Source organism: Notolabrus celidotus, chromosome 19, assembly GCF_009762535.1.
Source record: "Notolabrus celidotus isolate fNotCel1 chromosome 19, fNotCel1.pri, whole genome shotgun sequence".
In the NCBI taxonomy this organism is placed as follows: domain Eukaryota; kingdom Metazoa; phylum Chordata; class Actinopteri; order Labriformes; family Labridae; genus Notolabrus; species Notolabrus celidotus.
The window spans coordinates 27766244-27790164 of NC_048290.1; positions in this window are offsets into that span (position 1 = coordinate 27766244).

Here is a 23921-nt window from a genome sequence, read left to right on the forward strand (position 1 = left end):
CTCAGAATTCTGACTTTAATCTCAGAATTCTGACTTTATTCTCAGAATTTTGAGATTAAAGTCAGAATTCTGACTTTAATCTCAGAGTTCTGACTTAATTCTCAGAATTCTGACTTTAATCTCAGAGTTCTGACTTTAATCTCAAAATTCTGACTTTAATCTCAGAAGTCAGACTTTATTCTCAGAATTCTGACTTTAATCTCAGAAGTCAGACTTTAATCTCAGAATTCTGACTTTATTCTCAGAATTCTGACTTTAATCTCAGAGTTCTGACTTTAATCTCAGAATTCTGACTTTATTCTCAGAATTCTGACTTTAATCTCAGAGTTCTGACTTTAATCTCAGAATTCTGACTTTAATCTCAGAATTCTGACTTTAATCTCAGAATTCTGACTTTATTCTCAGAATTCTGAGAATTTTTTACCTTTTTTTTTTTTTCTTTTTCAGTGGCCCTAATCCTCTTCCGTAGAGTCGAGTCCTCATTATCATAATCATTTGTTTTACCATGAAGACCACTGTTAACTTGAAACTGCTCACAGTATGAACATGCACTGACTGTGTGTACAAAAACATTAGATTCTGATTGTTCCTGTTGGTATGTCTTTTAATGATTTATGATTTAATGGAGTGACAGCTCTGCGGTTGCATCACTGCAGATGTCTATGATGAAATACCTGCAACCCACCCTCTATTGATCAAAATCATTGACAAAATACCTGGGAGCCAGTGGTTGAGTCTTCTTAGTTGCTAGTATTACTGTAATCTGTTAAAGTTTGCTGTTAAAGTTTGAGTTTGTCTCCGTCTTCTCCTCAATGGTTCTTTTAGATATCGAACATGTTGCACTGCTTTTGCTTTCATTTGTTGTAAAATCTTTGAAAGCAAAATACACAATCTGTGACACCTCTTCAGGCATCCTGGCAGGAACTGTTGCTGAAAAACAAGGCACAGAACAAAAGTGTCAGCTGCTGCAAAACTGAATACATTTTAGATAATAAAATGCGTGGCTCACAATGTTCATGCCAAAATGATAACCAAGAGTATGAGGTCACCCTCAGAGCTACAACAAATACAATACAAAGATCTCTTACATCTTTGCTTGAGTATTTGGAATGTAAGTTACACTGGCCATAGCCCTTTTATTCAAACATCCTACAATAATGCAAAAAAAAAAAAACAGGCATGTTTTATGCCAGTTTGGATTTTTTTTTACATTGAACCAAACAAGGCAAATATATTGCTCACCCAACCCGGCATGAAAAGATTCAGAAAGAAAACAACATGCCGAACCCTACCTTTTATTTCCTCATTATGCAAGTTGCTAACAGCTGGTGCATCACACTTGTGTAACCTCTCAAAAATATTGCAAACCAGAAAACAGGCTCTTCAAGTAAAAAATATCACAATCATGAATAATAAAAAAAATGTGTCATGCTTTCTTACCCCAGATTGTTCATCATGCAGTTATCATTACTTTAAATTTGTCTGCAGTGAAAAGGACTAGGTATATACCCCAGGTATACCTCTGAAAGTCTTTGTTTTTGGTTCTAGTAGCTTATCTTTTATTCTTTAAAACAAATCAATTACTTTTAGATAAATTAAAGACTGTGTTGCATGTTCTGCATTTCTTATAATGCAAACCATTAAGATTCTGTCCTCCAACCATATTCTTCTCCCTGGTCTTTACTACTCCTGGCACTCAGTTGAGATCAATGTGTCCTTTCACGTTTATGCTGATGACACTCAGCTTTACCTTTATATCCTACGAATTCTGCTGGGCTGTATAAACATGAGAAATGTCCAGTAGAGTTGAGGTACTAGCAAAAAATATCAATGATATGTAATGTTTGTAAACATTTCTTGGCAATATTGACATAGTATACAAGGCAATGTGTTTTAGTCAAAAAACTGCATGAAGGGGTTGCTCTCATTTTTGGGGTTTTCTTGCCAGCAAATCACAGTCCTTATAATGAAAGAGATATCTTTCAGGCAGGTTTAACAGTTACACACCTGGTAAAAACTTCACCACCTCTTAGCACTCCTCCTTCATATAAACAAAATACATCTTATGGATCATATTTTAGCAGAATGATAAATTTGTTCAGGTCTGTCCAAACATATTAAGCTCACTTGGCTAAATTTAATAGAGTCCAATGCAAGAAAATGTCTTTATCTTCAAATAAAACTTGGCTAAGTCTTGTATTCCTTCTTATTCATTTAAAAATGATCAGTGCTAGACAATGCTCTGGACATACCAAAATATTTCATTCACTCCTAAACTTTTTTCTTTTGGTCATCATCCACTTCTGGTATATTTTCACCATGGGCTCCCTTTTTTAGGTATGGTTGGTCTATATAACACCCAATGGTCAATTCTTGGTTCCTTTTTTTAACCAAATAATTTTTTTAATTTTTTTTGCAGAAGACCAAGGGGAATCATGATTAGAGCTAACCTGTTTGTTAACTGTACCAAATGCTATTGCTGTGTTTTCACAATTAAAATCTACCTTGGGAATTAACTGTTGCTTCATGTTCCCTTTTTCAAAAATTACCAGCGAAGCCGTGCCAGACTTTTGCTGGCACAGAATACCACCATGTATTTCACATTCCAAGATCGCTCCTCTGAAGTGATGAATCATGATTTTTACACTTTTAATAGTTGCTTGATGGTAGGCCTGCCACTTACAAGTCAGCCAAAGCTAATTTATAAATTAGCCTAAGCTAATTATTTCCTTGTGCTCGCAGTTGATCCCTCTGGCTGTCTTTGTCCAGGCATATCCTTTTGGCCATTGTTTGGCTTCTGCTTCAGTCTTCTGTTTGACAGTTCAGCTCTGCCTTCCCCATGTCCAGGTTCTTCTTGTAAGCCAACGGGATTCTGTGATGGGCAGAGTGAGGCTATGATGGCTCTCCTCAGATGTTAAGAAGTTGAGAGATGATAAAATCTAAAGTGGAGGCTAAGGGTTGAAGGTTTTTTTTCCTTTGGGGGACTTCGTGTTATTTGATCACATAACGGATGGAAAAGGTTTTTCTCATTGTAGATCATGCAAGGAACCTATGACAACATCTTTACTGAGCCCCTTGTACAAACCATGATATTCATTTTTATTCATAACATGTCATGTCAACAGCCCACTATCAGTTCATACAGAAAGATCCCCCAACTTTTAAAATGTGTGAACAAAAATATCATAAGTACTGCACATTGTTTAGGGCATAACATGCATGCATACGCTGCCTAGCAGGAAACTAGCTGTGTTAACGCCACAGCATCTACAGCCAACCTATCTCAGGAACACATCGGCTGTCGTCTAAAGAGGATGCAACCTCTGGGAAATATGGCCAAAGGCCTTCTGTGCAGCCAGGGGTTAAGAATGTGAGACTTGAGGACAGCTCTTGGTGATTCATGTGCTGCTATTGTTGGTAGTATGATTGTTTGTATGAGAAGTGAGAATAGATTAAGTGTTAAGAAACAACATCTACAATTGGATTGTTGGACTCACCTGCATGCAGATATCAATTTTCAAGATAGTAATGCTGAATCATTGATAGATCATGGTTGATGGGTTTTGGGCTCAGCCAAAGTAAAATATTTACAATCCACAAACTGTAACGGGTTGAGTTAGGACCCACAAGCAGTACCAGAAGCCAAGAGATCAGTTGGTAATGACCTTTATTGAACAGTTCATCAATAGACACGGGCAACAGGTGAATAGTCTCTACCTCGAACACAGGTAGGGAATCGAGTCTCTCCGGGCTCGATGACAGCCTGACGAATCAAGCACCGGTGACAGACAGATCTTGGAGGGAGTTGAAGGACAGACTCACTCATACGCCACAGGAGGACAGGACACCAAACAGCCACGAGGACGGACAGGCAGAACCCCGGAAGGGCAAAGGCAGAACTCGTAGTCAGGGACAGAAGGCATAGGTGTTTTCCTGGGAAGCAGTGAGGAGGGGTGAGGAGGGATGGTCACAGGCAAGCAGGGTTAGCAACGGGAGATCAGTCCGGAGAAGAACGCTGGAAAGTCTTGCATGAGGTCAAAGAACAATCTGGCAAGGAGTGGAGAGTGGCTGCTGCTTATAAACCGGCTTGATTGCAGATGAGGAGCAGGTGAGTGTGCAGGTGAACTGGGTTGCCTGATGAGGGGGCGTGGCTGGCCAGCAGAGTGGAGCAGAGGCAAGGAGAGTGGAAAATTACTGACAGAGGGGAGGAGGTGAGCAGACTGTGACACAAACACCAATGATCCTGCATATTTTTGTAATGCTATGAGTGTGTAATGATCCGTTTAACTGGGTTGATTTGTCAATTATTTGAACAATAATAACAATAACAAAATCAATGGAAAGTCTGAACTCATAATCATCACGGTTAAAATGTACTTTTATTTTAAAATTCCTACCACTCACCTGTGCCATAGTTCCCGCCTTGGTGTGAATGTAAATCATCCTTAACCTTCAAGCCATGCTAGCAGCAAGAAGACACTGATGAGCAGCCAAGGTGAAGAGGATGAAGAGTACATTCACTCCCCTGAATAAATCAGCTGTGTGTATTTTGGGTTTTGGCGAAAAGATGGGTCATCAAACAAAACAAATGGAATACCCAATCAATATCATTACAAGAGGATATAAACATGGAACAGCTGCACGGGCACCTGAAAGGAAACATGTTAGCTTTACGTGCTAATGCTAACGTTGCTGACTAGACTTTCGATGTTCATGACTGTGTGCATAAATAAACTATCTATAATGTTGTCATCATTCACATATTAGTTTTTGCACTGTCAAAGTAATTGTGAAGCTAATAATAATAATAATACATTTTATTTTGGGCGCCTTTCAAATCACCCCAGGTCATCTTACAGATAATAAAAACATTCATCATTTAAACATCATAAAAACAAACAAGCAAACAAACAAAAAGAAAGAGTCATAAATAGAAACTAAATACATGTGAAGTGCAGAGAGTCCAGTTAGAGGGAGTAAGCCAGTTTGAAAAGGTGAGTTTTGAGTTGTGAGTTGATGTTATGGAGTCCGACTGTCTTATGTGTGGGGGGAGGGACCCAGCTGCTCAGCACCCAGAACAGCTGAAGGCTCGGGTACCCATGGTACTGAGGCCTGACTGTGGAATGGTTAGTAGTCCAGCAGAGGTTGAGCAGAGGGAGCGGGAGGGAGTGTATTCATGAAGGAGGTTGCAGAGGTAAGTGGAGGCCAGGCTGTGGAGAGCTTTATAGGTGGGGAGAAGGTTTTTGTAGTGGATGCTGTATTGTACAGGGAGCCAGTGAAGTTGGATGAGAACAGGAGTGATGTGGTCAGATGATTTGGTGCGGGTGATGATCCGGGCGGCCGAGTTCTGAATGATTTGCAGTCTGTTGATGAGTTTGGTGGGGAGTCCGGTGAGGAGGGCGTTGCAATAATCAATACGGGAAGTGACAAAAGAATGAACCAGGATTTGGACAGTGATGGGCGGAGTCTAGAATGTTGCTGAGGTGGAAGAATGCAGTCCGGGTGATGGACAGACCTAAACTCTGACCCTTGCTTGGCCACTCGCCCTGCTTCTGCATCGGTAGCACGAATGCTGCCAAGGTCCTGTCCCTGCTTTGATCGGTTAGTGCTCATGCTCAGTCTCACAAAAAGTGTTTATCAGAGCTCACATTACTCCTGGCTACTGTTCCCTACAAAGGATCAGGCCTGTGGGATGTCACCTTCCACAGGTGTAGCCAGGTATCTGCATTATTTTTGTACTTAGTTTCCCTTTTCTAAACTGCCAGATCTTTATATTCTGCTGTCTTTGTTGTTGCTACCCCATCTGTTGTGCGACTGCGTTACACACATGGAGTCACCTGCTGCTTTCACTTTCACTTTCCCTTTCTACTTTTCGCCAGGCAACCCTCAGGAGAACATTTCACCTCGTTGGGGTTAAGAGGTCAGCTGCTAGCTTGAGAAATGCCTCTAGTCATTTTATATTTGAGTAGTAAAAGTCACGCTATCCCCCACAGAGGCAATCGTATTCTACAAAGGCACTCACTATAAACAAGCCGTAGGAGTTGAAAGCGCTCTCTTACCAGCTTCCCATTCTGTCACTATTGTGATCTGCATTTGAAAGAGCTACAAGCCTTGAATTTATGACCTATTTTTACATTTTCAAAGATGAAGCTGGCAATTAGCAGCCAGCATTACATGTTCTCTGTAGTAAAAATGGTTCTGTTGTCAACAATTAGAAGCCTAACACCAAAGCTACAAGCTTTTTCCTGAGTGAAATCCTGAAACAGCATTGTAACAGACTGTAGATAATATGATGAGGGTTTTCTTCATGTAAAAAAATTGTGACCTCATTAAAGGTGACATATCACGCTTTTTTCATCAATATATATTGGTCTAAGAGGTCCCCAAAACATGTCTTTAAAGTTTATGCTCAAAAAAACACTTTGAAATCAGATTTTGGCATGCCTGAAAAACCCTCTTCTTCAGTCCTCCTCAGAACAGTCTGTTTTCTCTCTGACCACGCCCCCTCAGGAAGTGGATGTGCCTCGGCTCTCCAGCACGTTGATCTAATGTTTACATGTTAGCTGAATATACACGGCTGCTCAGAGATCACATTACTTAAACCCTCTGAATCTGATCCAGAATCGGATCCTGACGGAGAGGCGCCTGTAGCAGGACCTTTCTGAAGGATTGGTCACAGATTTAGTGTTTCTTGTTGTTTTATTTATCAGTATGTAGACGTATGTCTTGGTACACAGCTATGAACATGTAGCTATGTGGCTATGCTAACTAGCGCTAGCACTTATCCATGATAAATAAAAATCATCCACTAGATCTTCAAATCTGCAGACGTGGGGAGTAAAACCGACCTCTACCAGAAAGGCAGCGGTACCTTGCTGAAGGATTGGTCACAGATTTTGTGTTTCTTGTTGTTTTATTTGTCAGTATGTCGACGTGTGTCTTGGTACACAGCTACAGCTACAGCTATGAAGATGTAGCTATGTGGCTATGCTAATTAGCGCTAGCACTTATCCATGATAAATAAAAATCATCCACTAGATCTTCAAATCTGCAGACGTGGGGAGTAAAACCAACCTTTGTGTTTATTAAGACAGCCTACAACTAGCATGCCTCCCTCCTAAGCTCCTTGTTAGCACACGTGTGCAGGTAATGAAAAACAGAGGAGGGGTTGAGTTGTATTTTATACAGTCTATGGACTGAACAAGCTCCGAGCTCTGACTCCGTGACAGACTGGATATTGTTGTTACGTAACAAAAACACTGAAGTCTGAAACGGCTCGTTTCACACACATTTACAGAAAGGTGGAGAAATCAGAACAGGGGCAGAATGGATTTTTTTCATTCTCGGGGGGTTTGTAGACATGTCAGGGATATTTCAGGTAGAGAACCATTAAAAAGTCCATTTTGCATGATATGTCACCTTTAAGCAAGTACTAGGCCAGGTACACAATTATCAAGTGTATTCTTAAGCAGTCTCATGCAATGAGATTTTATACTGTCACAATCACAGTATTTGAGATGTGGCACTTAGATGTGGCAGAAGGGATCAAGACCTTTCATCATTTCACTGGTCACTGACTTGCTGTTCAACAACCTTCATTTCTTTTTATGTTGCTTAACACTGAGGCAGGTCACTCTCTTTTCTAAAATTGTACCTTTGCGGTTTGTTTGAAGTCTGTGGATGAATGTTTTGACATGATGACTGTTCTGTAAAACACAGTTTTGAAAATCAATTTCTCTTTGTAAGTGTGATCCGGGATTGAGATAGCATGAAAACTGTGCGAGGCCTCCTGTAAATTGAAGAAAGAGTCAGCTATTCGTTCCTTTTTGTAAGTTTTTCTTACAAACATCTTACAAAATGGAAAGAAATGTCAAAGGGGACAGGAAAAGAACAGGACTGACAGCCACAATAATCAAGGAAGATGCAACGATGTGCCATACTGTCTGTTAGAGGAAACACAGGGTGACACAAGCAGGTGCTGTTACTGGCTGAATGTCTGAATACACATGAACTCAATACATATTAAAACTAGAAGTGCCTCACATGCTGCACCTGCTTAGCTTCAATGCATTCTTTAAAAAACAAACACTTTAAAAAGGTTCATCCTAAATCCTGCAAACAGCCAGAAGCTCCCCTCCGGCAAGATTCAAAGATACAATTATTTTTCAGAGGATGTTCATTATCTGAACTCAGCCTTCGTCTTATTCCTCTTAACTGAGTCTGGCAACTACAAGGAGAGGGTTGTACACTGAGGTCAAATGCCAGGTATGTGGCATACTGCCTTTAGACTACAGAGATGTTTGTGTTCACTATAGAATAAAACCTAAATTATGTTCAGATTCTACAATAATCAGCTATTCTTCACAGGGATTAAGACGATGGTAAAATGAAGCACACTCTGTCAGGATGCATACTTTACATATTTGATTTATTAGTGTGTTGTTGTTGATGTATTAACTATTACATGAAGCACAAAGGAAGTAGAGCAGCTGTTTAGGGCTGGAAGGAAAGCCAACATTACTTTGTTTTATCTAGAACTTTTGAGTCTGTGTGTCTCTCTCTCTGTGTGTAACCATGAACTGTACAAAGAGATGGACAGTGTGATAGCTTCTCAAAATGAAGCCAAAACATTTGAAGCTCCAGCCACTGATCAGCAGCAGTGTACAGTAGGTCACAAAGCCGGCGTCCCTCCATGTGAACAGATGGGATATGAGTCAAACTATAAAATCAAAGTAGACCTTGAATACAAGTATATCATAAACATAGTTGCTGGTGGTATCAGCGGCTGCCACCCAATCACAGTGAATTCCCCCTTGAGTGCTTTGGTAAACAGAGTTGATTTGTTGACAATTTTTCAACCTCACAAGCTAATCTGGAGGCAAGACTCTGGATTCAAATTGCATCACCAGTTCTGTATGTCAGGGCCTGTTGCCATGGGTGTTTTGGCTTCACTTTTGAACAATGGAGGAGAATGAGCCGTGTCGTCCATCATTGTATGAAGTCAATGGAAGGGATAGAATATCAAAGAGTTTTAGTTACTTTAAATGTTATTCATTTGAGTTCCTACATGCAGTGAAACTCATGAATGTCATTGTTATTCATATTTGATCAGATCAATATTGAGTTTGTCTTTGTGCTTTATCTAAAAGGATAAAAACATTATTTTACAAACTTAATTTCTGTTTGAGGGCTGTCACAAAATAATTAAAACGTTGTTTGAAACCCATTTTTTAAATCTTTCTCAGTCCTCTCAACATTTGCTCCTTCTTGATGTGACAGGCCATGATTTTGTGAACATATTTAACCAGACAATTTCATTACAATCTCTTAAATTTTCTTTTTGTTTCATATCTCACATTAAAGTTTGACAGCCTGTCAGGTTGATTTCTTCAAGATTAGGGGTTTTATCTAACAGCAGCAGACATTTGGTGTTAAATTAACAGCAGCTAAAAAACAAGATAGAGCCCTGCATGTGGATAGAAGGCAGACAAGCGTAATAAACAGCTCCCGTCATTGGGGACATTTATGAGGCAAGGATGGAGAAAACAATGACTCACATTCAAATTCACGAAAACACGCCTGCTTTTGCTCTACGAAGAATACTTTGCATTCAGCTCCAAATTTCTTCACCATGGGAAAGTCTGTGATCTGTCATTTTAATGAGACTCATGCTGTCTTATTTTGAAACCAAAAACTGAACAATTTGTGCTCTTTCTCCTACAAGTATTGACTTTCCAGAGTGACCATTTGAGCTGTTTTAGAAATCCTCCCAGTAGCAAGTAAACCGTGTTTGAATGTTGATGCTGTTGCACTTTTCAAGCTAATACCACACATCCCCTGTGGGAGGGAAGGACATCAATACTAACTCACAACTGACTCGCCTCCCATTGACAGATGACGGCTTGAATGCTCTTTAGGAAGCTCGTTCCCACTTAATATTCAGAGATCCATTTAGAGGAACTAGAGGGAAGGAAACATCCTGAAAGCAAGCTGACATTGAATGCAAAAAGCAAACTTAAAGCACGTTATCTTGTTAGTTTTTTATCCAGATAGTGGCATGTGTTAACTGCTTTGTAAGCACTGTATCTCTTAAATACAGTGCTGAAGAAAAAGGATGACTCAACCTAATAAAAAAAGGGTGACACCCTAATTGTACTTCTGCTGTACTATCAAACTGTTTGACAGGACCTTTTTTTCGGCTTTGCTGCTGGTTCTGTTTAGAGGTAATCCAAGGATAAAAGATTCAGCCAGCCATATGTCCTCCTCTTTTTCTCCCAGAGCACTTTATTTTCCAACAAACATCCTGTACAGTGTGTGACAACCTGCATACAAACATCCTGTATCATTTGAAACAGCTTGCGACAACACAACAAAGCCCTTGCAGTTTAAGCAATACTGAAAAGCACGCTCAGCACAACACAAACAAGAGCTGGGGGAAAAAAAATGCTGGCAAAGGCTTCTTGTGCTCTATTAACTATTCACTGGTGATGTCTGATCTGATATGACTCTCCACTTCCCGTCTCAAGACAGTGTAAAAGATTTGGGGAAACAGCTCTCACCTAAATTTGGATCCCATGTCAACTTACCAAAATGAAATGTCAGCATTTGTTTTCACACGGCTAAGTTTTCAACTAACAACAACAAAGTTCTGACGTTCTAGCAGGATTCAAGTGAAAGATTGAATCATCTGTTAAATACTTAGAATCGTTTAACAAGAAGTGCTTCAGAAGAACAATTCTGCTGGTAGGACAAACTGCACTTTGTGGTTGAAAAACTGAGCATCACCATTAGTGTTATGTCAATAGAATGTATTATTAATTGATTTACACTGATCAGCTATCAACCACTGCTAGCAGAAGTTAATTATATTGACTATCTCTTGGTAATGGCTCCTGTCAGTGGGTGAGATAGTTAGGCACAAAGTGAACACTTTTGTCCTTGAAGACAATGTGTTAGAAGCAGTAAAAACCAGCAAGTGTGAGCATTGTGAGTAGGGGTGACCCCAAATAGTCGAATATTTGACGATTCGTTCTAACAAGCCTTAGTCGACTGCCAATCTCATAGTCGAATATTTGCATATGAAACGTGGATCATTCCATCCAAACCATGGGGGTGCTCAATGTCTAATTTTACATTATTTTCCTGTTTCCTGTAAAAAATAGTGTCTCATATATCCTATTTTGACATAAATATAGACTTATTTAATGTAATTCTGAGAACAGATCTTGAAGTGTTAAATCTCCTTAAAGTGGTAATTAAATCTCTCCTGGTAATTAAAGGTGGAGCATTTAGCGGGACCTGTGGAGCAGACGTACCTCAGCTGGCCTTTAAATCTTTCTACGTTCATGGTAGCTCAAAATGTCAGGAAATAAAACTTCAGTTGATCCTAAAAACTAGTGATGAAGATGAGGAGCAGCTTCATGAAGAGGGCTGTGAGATCAAGGATTACCGGACCACACAAAAACTGTACGGGGCCAAAAGAACCAGGAGGGATACCCAAAGCTGTCCGAAGCCTCAAAAACAATCCACAGCATCCCATCCACCTCCACGCCATCAGAGAGGATATTCTCAAAGACAGGATTTACAGTCAACAAAGCAAGGAGCGCACTTCTGCCCGTACACACGATGGTTTTCCTCACGTACAATTTGAAAAGACTCAAGCGGACAAAGACGTGATGAAAGACTGTTTTAAAAGGTTCTGTTAAGAGATTTAAAAACCCTTTAGCTGGTTCAGGTTTGATTTTGAACATTATACAAATGTTTAGTCTTAAATTGGACAAACTACCCTCTGCAGTGCTGCTCTCCTCTGTGTGAACACTGTTTAAATATCTCTTGATTCCTTACTCTATAGTGGAGCGTTGTTCCATGTTTAACTGATGGTGGCCTTATTTGAGTTTTCTCTCCTTCATCACCTCGTTGTTTTTGCAATATAGATTTAAAAAATCTAAGTTTTATACTTATAATATTCTGTTGTCCCTTTTACTTTAAGCTATGAGTCTCTTAATTGTAAAGGGTTATGTGTAATATTGTCATGCGGTCACCATCATGCAGACTTTGGGTCAGTAAGGAAAAACATTCCACTATTAGTCGACTATGGGCAAAATCTGATGAATCAGATTCAACTAAGCAAATCCTTAGTCGGGCTCACCCCTAATTCTGAGTGACTTAATCTGGGCCAAATTGTGGTGGCTAGACTGCTGGGTCAACGCATCTCCAAAATTGCAGCTCTCGTGGGGTGTTTTCTGTCTGCAGTGGTCAGTAAAAGTGGTCCAAAAAAGAAAACTGGTGAACAGGCATCAGAGTCAAGGAGCGATAGATGGCTTGTCTGGTCCAATCCAACAGAGGCAGTACCTACTGTACTGCCTACTACAGTACATTCGTAGGTAGTATGTAGCAGGCCGTTTTGAAAACCACCTAAGTCTTGTCAGTTCTTCTTGCTACTTTTTGAGTTTCCTGGGCAAATCATGCCGGAGCAGTCAGGTGTGTGTGTGGCTGATTGGTCCTGATTGAGACCAGGTGTGAGTAGTAGTCAGTGTACAGCTTGTATAACAGTGTAAATTTACTGTCCCCTCAAAATAACTCAACACACAGCCATTAATGTCTGAACCACCACCAAATGTCTGAATTGGGCCCAAAGTGTCAATATGTTGTGTGGCCACCATTATTTTCCAGCACTGCCTTAACCCTCTTGTGCATGGAGTTCACCAGAGCTTCACAGGTTGCCACTGGAACCCCCTTCCACTCCTCCATGACGACGTCACAGAGCTGGTGGATGTTAGAGACTATGCGCCCCCCCACCTTCCATTTGAGGAGGCCCCACAGATGCTCAATAGGGTTTAGGTCTGGAGACATGCTTGGCCACTCCATCACCTTCACCCTCAGCTTCTTTAGCAAGGCAGTGGTCCTCTTGGAGGTGTGTTTGGGGTCGTTATCATGTTAGAATACTGCCCTGCTGCCCAGTTTTTGAAGGGAGGGGATCATGCTTTGCTTCAGTATGTCACAGTACATGTTGGCATTCATGGTTCCCTCAATGAACTGTAGCCCCCCAGTGCCGGCAGCACTCATACAGCCCCAGACCATGACACTCCCGCCAACATGCTTGACTGTAGGCAACACACACTTGTCTTTGTACTCCTCACCTGGTTGCCGCCACACACCCTTGACACCATCTGAACCAAATAAGTTTATCTTGGTCTCATCAGACCACAAGACATGGTTCCAGTAATCCATGTCCTTAGTCTGCTTGTCTTTAGCAAACTGTTTATGGACTTTCTTGTGCTTCATCTTTAGAAGAAATGTGAGGGGTGTACTCACTTTTGTGAGATACTGTATATACCAGTGAGTTTCAGTGCGTTGTGCTGACTCATTGTCTCACCTTCAGAGATGGTGAGAGGGTCCCTCTGTGTGTATAAGCAATCGAAGTGTGTCTATAGTACAGTAGTTGGTTTTCACTGGGCTTATTTTTCACCCATGCATTTTCTGTTCATCCTTTTGCACACACCTGAGTGAAAATGGGGTCTATATTAGACAGTTGGTCATAACATTATGGCTGATTGGTGTATCAATGCTTACAATGGTTGAAAAAAGTGAAATAGGATGAAATTATCTTGGAAAAGTCACCAGTAAAGTAAGAAAGCGAGTGTACTTGGGAGGCCTTGAGGGTGAACATCTGGTACCTGAAACTAATGACAGAGGGACTGTGCTAAGACAAAAGGAAATCATGGCTGCCATGAAATAAGGCCGTAGGTGACTACAACCTCAAAGTAAAACGCAAACATTTCACACAACAGGACGGCTGTCTGCTCACGAGCAAGCCTTGAGTGTCACCACCCTGTGCATTCGGTACATTTCAAATGTTAAAATATGTCTGTACACAGGTACAGCTGTTAGATGATAAACTGAGCTTGACCAATCTACTAACAAATGTTTTAAAGTTTAGGTTTTGTTGTTGAGTTCTGTCTTGTGAACATTTGGGAATTTTGAGGCAACACTATACAAAAGACAGCAACATAAGGAAAAGACTATACAGTGATGTGAGTGCAAAAAATGTATCCATGCCATTTCTGTTTCTAACTTGACTGTTGGTAAATTCTAAAAATACATACAAAAACTCTGTGGATAGAATTCACATTGCACCTGTTAGAAACATCTAATTTAATGAGTTGAAAGCAAAACAAAACGAGACAAAGGGACCCAAATTCAGACAAATTAAAAGGGTTAATTAAAAAGCAAAGAGAAAAAAACCTTCACAAAATTTGAGGTCAAACTAAAAATCTTGAGGAACAATGGAGGAAAGATGCAAATAAGACTCACTGTGAACTGACAAAAGGAGAGGGTAAACAGAGAAACACAGGGTAATTAACACAGGGTTGACACAAGACACAGGTGAAACTAATTAGTGCAATCAAACAGGAGGGCAGCACACAAGGGCAGGAAGTGAAACTAAACCAGACACACAGAGAACAAGTAATCCAAAATAAAACTGAACAAGTAAAGGAACATACAACAGGAATACAGGAACACGAGCCATGAAACACAGGGAATGACAACTGAAAAACACATTTAAAAACAACAAAGACAACGGAGTAATGAGGAACAAGACAACACAAGGCGTGATCTTCAAACTAAAACAGGAAACGGATAAGAATCACAAACAACAAAAGGAACTCATGACATTTTGTGTTAGTTTTAGCATTACTTACACTCATTATCATTGCATTACTGCCTTAAGGCTGATTTATACTTCTGCATCGCCTCTATGCAGCCCCACATGCTTGTGCGTCAAAGGCCCAATCTTAATGTCCTCCCTAAGCCCTGAGCCCTGAGCCCTTCTTGACTTAATTGACGTCAGCTGGAAAGTGATTGAGGGCAGGAGGCTGTAAGGGCTCAAACTGTAGAACTGGGAATGGGACAGCACCTTGCCAATTCTCACGTGACCTGCATGATGTCACCAGGTCACATTAGCAATATTAGGATTTTTTATTGCACAATTTTTACTTTCCTCAAATCACGGCACTTAAAGCTGGGGTTGGTAGTCAGATTTAGATCCACTTTTTGTCATACTGGTTAAAATGATCTTTATGTCCTGATGGTAATCAATACATAATGTGTTCTTAAAAAAGAGTGAAGAAAAGCTGCTATCTACAGCCGGAGTAAACCTGGGAAAACACCAACCAATCAGCCTTTTTTGGGTGCCAGAATTTTAAACCATTCAAATCCCGTCCTGCTGTTCTGCCCGCCTCCTGCACGTACATTTCCCCGGCGTGTACTCTGAGTCCCCTGCCTCTGCTTCCCCTGACTCTACTGACTGCCCCTCTCGCTCGACCTCGGGCCTGTCCCCTCTGACCCAATGAGGTGCTTTGCTCAGGACTGTAGTCCGGATCAGAGTCTAAAAAGCTCTCACCACGGGGGCTCTGACAAGCAGAAGACTGAATGACATTTAGTAAGTCCTACAGAAATTTATATTGTAGTGTCCATCCGGACGCTGTAGGGATGATGAGCCGATTCGTGAACACGTTTAGTTTTAATAACCGGTCACTGTCGGCCGTGATCACGCCAACCAACAAAACAACAATCAATGTTTGAATGAATGAAGAACTTCTCCTCTTGTCTCTCCTCTCTCCAGCTCACACACTCTACACCTCTCCTGATGCCTTCACTGACTGTCAACACTGTAGGAATTAAGAACATCTACACTGAACACGTTTAACAAACAGTAGAGTTGTTACAGTATTATATATGTGTTATAACTTTTCTCCTGATATCGTGTCACCAGTACAACTGGATAATGCTAGCATGACAGTTGTGAGTGCTAACAGCAGCCATGTTTGTTTGTGTTTTTAACTTTCACTATAATAATGTTTTGGTGAGGACCGGTTTTGAATCAGTCACCATCATATGGTCGCAAGTCAGCGGCGCTCGTGCATGTGAGCGGGGGGGGGCGTCGTTTTGGAGGAGCTCTGAGGGAGGAGGGGAGGGGTTAGACGGAGTCATGAAGAAATGCTACATTCAAATTCATGCTAGTTTTCCGAGACTACCAACCCCAGCTTTAAGGGACGACTGACTGCCATGTGATCCAGGCTCTTACAGTACAGACTGCTTAACCACACAATTTAAAATATATAAAAGACTATATAACTATAAATATATACTATATACTGTATACACATATGTGTGTGAAGATAAATAGATTAAGGCTGTTCTATATTCATACTTACAGGCACACTTTTTTCATGTAAATTTCATTGCAACCTTCATGCTTCTTTTTTACTGTCGCTCTTTTTTATTTATTTCCATGTTGCGGCGATCGTTTACCTTCCATGCTCGTGGGCTTCCCCTGGGAATCCTGTTTCACGTCACAATGCTGTGAATTATGGGTAATTCCCTTACGCTAAGTCTGCAACAATGCCCACTTACAGAAAGGGGGCATAAAGGGCTCAAAAAGTCAGAGAGAGATCCCTCACACACTTGATGATTTTCACAGTGGGACAGTCCTAAACCCTCACGGACTTAGCGGGAACGCGCCTCAAAGTCAGTGAGTGCTTGAGGGTGGACATTGAGACTGGGCCGATGTGTCCGTGTCACGCAGCAATTCTCCGCCTTGAGGGCAGTGTGGTCTCTCTGATAGCGGGTCGCCTGCTTCTGGCCCTGCTACTATCTCTGTTTACTTTTCCATAGAGTTTCAGAGCGTGTTATGTTAATCTACAGCTGATACATGTTGCTGTTTATCATACAGACATGATTACATGAAGAATAGAGAGGAGGAGATGAAATACACAGCCGATGCGCAGCCGATGTCTGGGATCCTGGAAGTGCTGTAAATGCAGGAAACACAATGCCGCCGAGCGGACCAATCACAGGGCTTGCAGTCCGCGTCGATTCTACATGTAGTTAGTTGCACGTCAGCTACATGCGTAGGCCTCTGCTTAGGTACGGGAGCTACATGGACCCCAGGCGTAGGCTACACTGTTGATTAGATGCAAAAGTATAAATCAGCCTTTACTGTCTACAAGTGTAATCACATTTTAACACTAAGTGCTTGATTTACACATTGTACGGTAAAAAATGTACCTCTTCTATGCAAATGAGCCACATCCCAAAATACTTTGAAATCACAAAGGTTGTTTTTTTAAAAGCTAAGCACATTTAGAGGTAAACTTTTGAGAGTTGGTGCTAACTATGCCACAATATTTATAAGTGATGCCTCACTCAAACTTTCTAGCAACCATGACAACAATTCCACCTCCGAATGACCTAAAAATAGTGTGTCTGTACTTGAAGTCTGTTAAAATGACTTTGACTCTGCTATTGTTATTATAACAGGGGTTAAATCCATATAGGGCTGTCAACACAGGTTCAACCCCAGCATATAGAAGCACACCTTCACAGCATGTCTGTCCTCTCCCGATCCAGTTCATTATCTGTATGTGAACATATCTGAGCTGTCAGGCTGAGACTGAACAACACAACTCTGTGCAGCAAATAGTAGAGATATTTTCAGCTCATGTGAACAATCAGACACAAATAAAAGCAAAGTGCACAGAGTGGCTAAAGTATGGAAGTGTTTGCACTTGAATATCAGTGCATAGTGTTTTGTGAATTGGACCTTGAGATGGTGCAGATAGGGGGACAAGTAATGCACAATTCTTGATGCTATAAACAGCTGCAATCCATTCTTAGTGATTTCATCCCTGAGAGTTGTAAAACTGGAAGCAGATCGATCGTACCAGGCAAACAAAGCTGATTTGATTCTGCTTTTGGTCAAACTCATTTGAAATATAAGGTTTTACATTCAGACTAAAATCAGCAGACTGTGGTTCCAATCGCTAAAATGTTACATTAAAGCTGGGGTTGGTAATCAGATTTAGATCCACTTTTTGTCATACTGGTTAAAATGATCTTTATGTCCTGATGGCAATCATTACATAATGTGTTCCTAAAAAAGAGTGAAAAAAAGCTGCTATCTACAGCCGGAGCAAACCTGGGAAAACACCAACCAATCACCGATTTTTGGCTCCCCAAATTTTAAACCAATCAAATCCCGTCCAGCCGTTCTGCCCTCCTCCTGCGCGTACATTTCCCCGGCGTGCACTCCTCCGAGTCCCCGTCTCCTGCCTCTACTTCCCCTGACTCTACTGACTGCCCCTCTCGCTCGTCCTCGGGCCTGTCCCCTCTGACCCGATGAGGTGCTTTGCTCAGGACTGTAGTCCGGATCAGAGTCTAAAAAGCTCTCACCAACAAGCAGAATAATTAATGACGTTCAGTAAGTCCTACAGAAAATATAGATTTATTGTAGCGTCCGTCCGGACGCTGTAGTGATGACGAGCTGATTCGTGAACCCGTTGAGCTTTAATAACCGGTCACTGTCGGCCGTGATCACGCCAACCAACAAAACAACAATCAATGTTTGAATGAATGAAAAACTTCTCCTCTCCTCTCTCCCACTCGCACACTCTACACCTCTCCTGATGCCTTCACTGACCGTCAACACTGTAGGAATTAAGAACATCTACACTGAACATGTTTAACAAACAGTAGATCTGTTACAGTATTATATATGTGTTATAACTTTTCTCCTGATATCGTGTCACCGGTACAACTGGATAATGCTAGCATGATAGTTGTGAGTACTAACAGCAGCCATGTTTGTTTATGTTTTTAACTTTCACTATGAGAATGTTTTGGTGAGGACCGGTTTTGAATCAGTCACAATCATATGGTCGAGAATCAGCGCTCGTGCATGTGAGCGGGGGGGGGGGGCGCGTCGTTTTGGAGGAGCTCTGAGGGAGGAGGGGAGGGGTTAGACGGAGTCATGAGGAAAAGCTACATTCAAATTCATGCTGGTTTTCCGAGACTACCAACCCTAGCTTTAAGGGGTATGTATAGAAGTTTCTCAAGTTTCTTGAGGCTAACTCTTGAATGTGAAGAACTACTTCAAGCTCTGCTTCTCATGTGTTATTGGCAGTGGTGTATGGGCTTAAGAACAAACAAATTAAAACCTCAAGGTCCACTTGATTTCTTTTACGAGGTAGTCTTTTGTTTCTCTGACATCGATGCCTTATAAACAGGTGATCGTTTTTCTAAGAAAGAATGAAAAAGGATGTAAGAGAGAATGAAAAGGGTGTAAAGAAATTCTGAAAAATGACACCTCTTCTTTGACTATTTATTCTCTTTTTTTCATAAAACAAGATGTATTTTAACTCCTACACGTAGTCAAACTTTTATTTTGCCTCTCAGGTGAATTATTCATCAAAAAAGATGTGATGTTGAGATTCTTGTTTGTTGATTTCATCACTAAGTAACTTCACTGCATTTCCACAATGAATCTCAGTCAGAGGCTCACAGCACACATTTTACCACCTACAAGCTTTAACTTTGTTTCTTATTCCAAAACTTGCTGTAATTGCTGCTCATTCAGACAAACCTCTGACTCTCTGAGCCACCTCGGCAGAGGGAGTTCTGCTTTAATATCTTGCAATATCAAATAAGATGTTTATTTTGTCTTCTGGCTTCCCGGGAAGATGAGCCCAGCGTGTGCTCCTCTCCAGCTGTGTCTCTCTCACTTCTTAAGCCTCCCCCTTTCTCCACCTTTACCAATTACACTGATGGGGGCAGCTGTTTATATTTTACCATCAGGTATACATTGGCAGGGGTTAGAGGATTTAGAAGTCATGCATAACGGGGTTAAGGGAGTTTAGAGGAGGTGCAAAGCATACAGTTAGCAGTGCTGGTTTATTTGAGGCTGCCAGTGACATGAATATTTAGAAATGCAACTGTGAGCACCCATTTGTGAAAGGCATGGGTGAGTGAGTTTGTATCCTAATGAAGGGGCTTTTCCTGTGAAACAGAGCGAGGCAGGGGCTCTTGAGAAATTCTATGAGCATTGAAATTTGGATGAGCTGCAAGTTCAGCTATAATATAAGAAGAGGGGGTGGATTTTTCAAGGAGTGACACCTTGAATGATTGAAAGACAAGAAGATTATAAAGTGATGAACTCTTTATGCACCTCCTTTGAACTCATATCATATGATTTTGATTAAATCAATGAAATGACACCTGGATTCCTTTTCATAATGTTCCTTTCAAACAGCGGATACACCCAGGGACAACCCTCTCTCTATTTGAAATCTGCAAAATCCCTGGGTGCGTTTCCACATTTGCAAAAGATTTCATTTAAATGCCATGTATAATATTGCTGGCATTTTGTGTGTTTTACTGCAATAACTCTGCAAATATCATATCCTTGTGAAGCTCATGAGATCAGCTTTTGTAGACACTGTATACTGTTAGGGATTTTCTGATTTACCTTTGAAAGCTGCAGTTATATAACTGTAGCTTGCGTTATATAGAGAAGGGGTTTTAGTGGTTTTGAGAAAAGTAATGTGATGGTTAGACAGCAAGTCAGAAACAAATATACAATTAACTTACTGTGATAAAACTCATAATATTGCATCTGTTATATTTCCACAAAAGTTGGTCTGACCTAGTTTTTGTACCATCTCAGGCATCCATGTATAAATGTGAGATTATTCCAGCAGAAAATGTACATTGTTCTTGTACTTTCAGCTATTTCAAGACATGTTCCAACATCAACAGAGCATGTACTTTCACAGAAGATAGAACAGCCAGAACCTATGAAACAACACATCATCACAGCTTTTAATACTCTTTCCTCTCAGCAAAACACAGCTGCATATATTTCCCTGGGCTTCCATTTCTGTTGTGTTCCTTTTTAAGAACGTACGAGTGCACACACAATCAATAAATGCTTTCAGCTGCTGTTCATTATTCAGTTGATTTCTGAGTAAAACACAAAGGCTGATACATTAACTATTCAAGAGACAGATAAGATTTAATTTCAAAAATGAGCTTACACCTCAATAAGTTTATTTTTAAATGTCAGAACTCAACTTGATGTGAACAAAATGCCTTTTATGTACTGTACAACCCTAATTGCGATATGGTTTGAGGCTGTGTGCAGTGTTAATACAAACAGATTGTAATGGTTTGCAGACCATTAAAACCATATGTCACGGTCTCCGCTTCCACTGCTACGCTGACGACATCCAACTTTACATCTCCACCAATTCCATAACTGCTCCAACCCTCTCCACCCTGACCAACTGCCTGACTGAAATTAAATCCTGGATGCAAAAAAACTACCTCCAACTCAACTGTGAAAAATCTGACCTCATAATCATCGGCCCCAAATCCCTCACCACAACCACCAACAACTTCAACCTCCCCATCGACAATGCTTCCCTCACTCCGTCCTCACATGTTCACAACCTCGGTATCATTTTGGACTCCCATCTCACTCTGGAACAGCACATCAAGCACATCACCAAAACCGCCTTCTTCCACCTTAAAAATATCGCCCGTGACGGAAATAGGGGTACCCCTCACTCAGGAGAGATGGGAAACACGTCTTAAAAATATTCATCGGTGCTCGGTAAATACCAGATTGAACCTGATACAATTCAAAATAATTCACAGGTTGCACTACTGAAAAGTAAAAGTAAACAAGATGTATCCCAGTGTATCGGCAGTGTGTAACAAATGCAAGCATCAAGCTGGCACCCTTACACACCAGCTATGGACCTGTCCTAAACTTCACTCATTTTGGACTTCAGTGTTTGATTTTTATTCCAAAGCATTCAACAAGAAATGGCTGCCCGACCCTCTGGTGGCCATTCTGGGAGCTACTAGTGACACCACTCTGAACTCTGGCAGTGACAAGTGGGCTGTATATCTTGGTACTACTCTGGCTAAAAAACGTATTTTAAGATTGTGGAAGTCCGATGCTGTTCCTTCATTCGAGATGTGGCTGAGGGAGCTGGGCGAGACCATGCATATGGAAAAGCTTAGATTCAAGAATGCAGGAAGGATGAGAGTATTTGATAGGGCATGGGGACCAGTGCTGAGACACTTGAGGGGTCTGGGGGAGAATGTGGGTGGGATGAGAGAGTAGGAATAACCTTGTGGCACTGATGGCTATGTGTTATACCTGTATTGATCTGTCATTTAATGACTTGAATTTTGTTTCTATTTGTTCTTGCCCCCTAACGTGAGTTTCGATTTTACAATTATTATTATCATTATTATTTTTTTTTCTCTTTTTCTCCTGCCCATCACCTTGTACAAAATCCGCTAAATAATATTCATCACTATTTACTATGACTGTATGTTCTTTGAGGCCGCTGTTGTGTTGTTATAAGAAAATGGAAGAATACGATTGCTTCTATTTGTCACCTATGAACTGCATACAATGATAATGCACATAAAAAAAAATTAAAAAATTAAAAATTAAAAAAATATATCGCCCGTCTCCGTCCATCTCTCTCCTTTTCCACCGCTGAAACCCTGATCCACGCCTTTATCACTTCCAGACTCGACTACTGTAACAGCATCTTCTATGGCCTTCCTTCAAAACAACTCAACAAACTACAATACATCCAGAACTCTGCCGCCCGCCTGCTCACCCACACCCGCTCCCGTGACCACATCACCCCTGTCCTCCAAAACCTCCACTGGCTCCCTATCAAACAGCACATACATTTTAAAATCCTCCTTCTCACCCACAAAGCCCTCCATAACCAGGCCCCCTCTTACCTCACCGAGCTGCTCCATCACCACACCCCCTCCCGTAACCTCCGATCCTCCAACGCCCACCTCCTCTCCCTACCACCTGACACCAAGCACCGAACCTTGGGGGACAGAGCTTTCTCTGTCGCCGCCCCCACCCTCTGGAACGCCTTACCACTTAACATTCGAAACTGCCCCAACCTGTCCACCTTCAAATCACTCACCAAAACCCTCCTGTTTAGAACTGCTTTTAACGTATGATTGCTTTTAAATGTATTTTATTCATGTTTTTATTATTCTGTTGTTTTATATGATGTTTTTATCCTTTGTGCAGCGTCTTTGAGTTTTTAGAAAAGCGCTTTATAAATAAAATGTATTATTATTATTATTATTATGTGAAGGTTGGAGGTTCAATCACAGATCCCACTGTCCACATGCTGAGTGTCCCTTGGGGAAAACTGCCCAGGGACTGGGACAACAAATCAACAAAAAAACTAATAAAAGTTGTGTAATGCTAGAAAAGGAAAAAAAAAGCACCTTGAGGAATATCTCCCAACCATTAGGTTCATTTGCAAAAGGTAAGTAACATGACTTGGTATGAAAAGGACTATCCAGAGAGTCTGACTCTCTGAATTAAAGATGGGAAGAGGTTCGTCATTTTGTGAGAGACTGTGGGAGCAAATTGTTCAACAATTTTAGAATAATGCTACTGAGCATAAAATTGCAAACATTTTGGGGATGTCATCTTCTACAGTAATATCATTAAAATATTCAGAGAATTTAGAAAAAAGTAAGTAAGTATCTACAAAAGGCACAAGGCCAAAAGCAATTACTGGATGGCTGTTACCTTCCGCGGCCCAGCATTAAAAGCAGACATGACTCTGTAGTGGAAAGCACTGCATGAGATAAAAATGTACTTCCAAAAATGATTGTCTGTGAACATAGTGCATCGCTGCATCCAAAAATGCAGGTTGAAAATGTACCATACAAAAATTAACCCATAGACACAATCAAAAAATGGGGCAAGCTCTTTTAAGATGGACTGAGGTGAGGTGGAACACTGTCCTGGGGGTCTGACAAATCAAAATGTGACATTCTTTTTGGAGATCATGGATCATGGACACTGCATCCCCTGCTCTAAAGACCTGGGTTGTTGTCAGCGCAGAGATGAAAAGCCCAATTCTGTTCAGGTATTTGGATTCCCAGAAGTAACTGAATAGTTTGATGAGCATTTTCTGGTGACTGCTAATCAGCCGTGTAGCTATCAACCTGTCTGCCTGTACTTGCAACTAGCTCTTTAATTGACCAACAGAAGACACACTAATTGATTTGGCTCA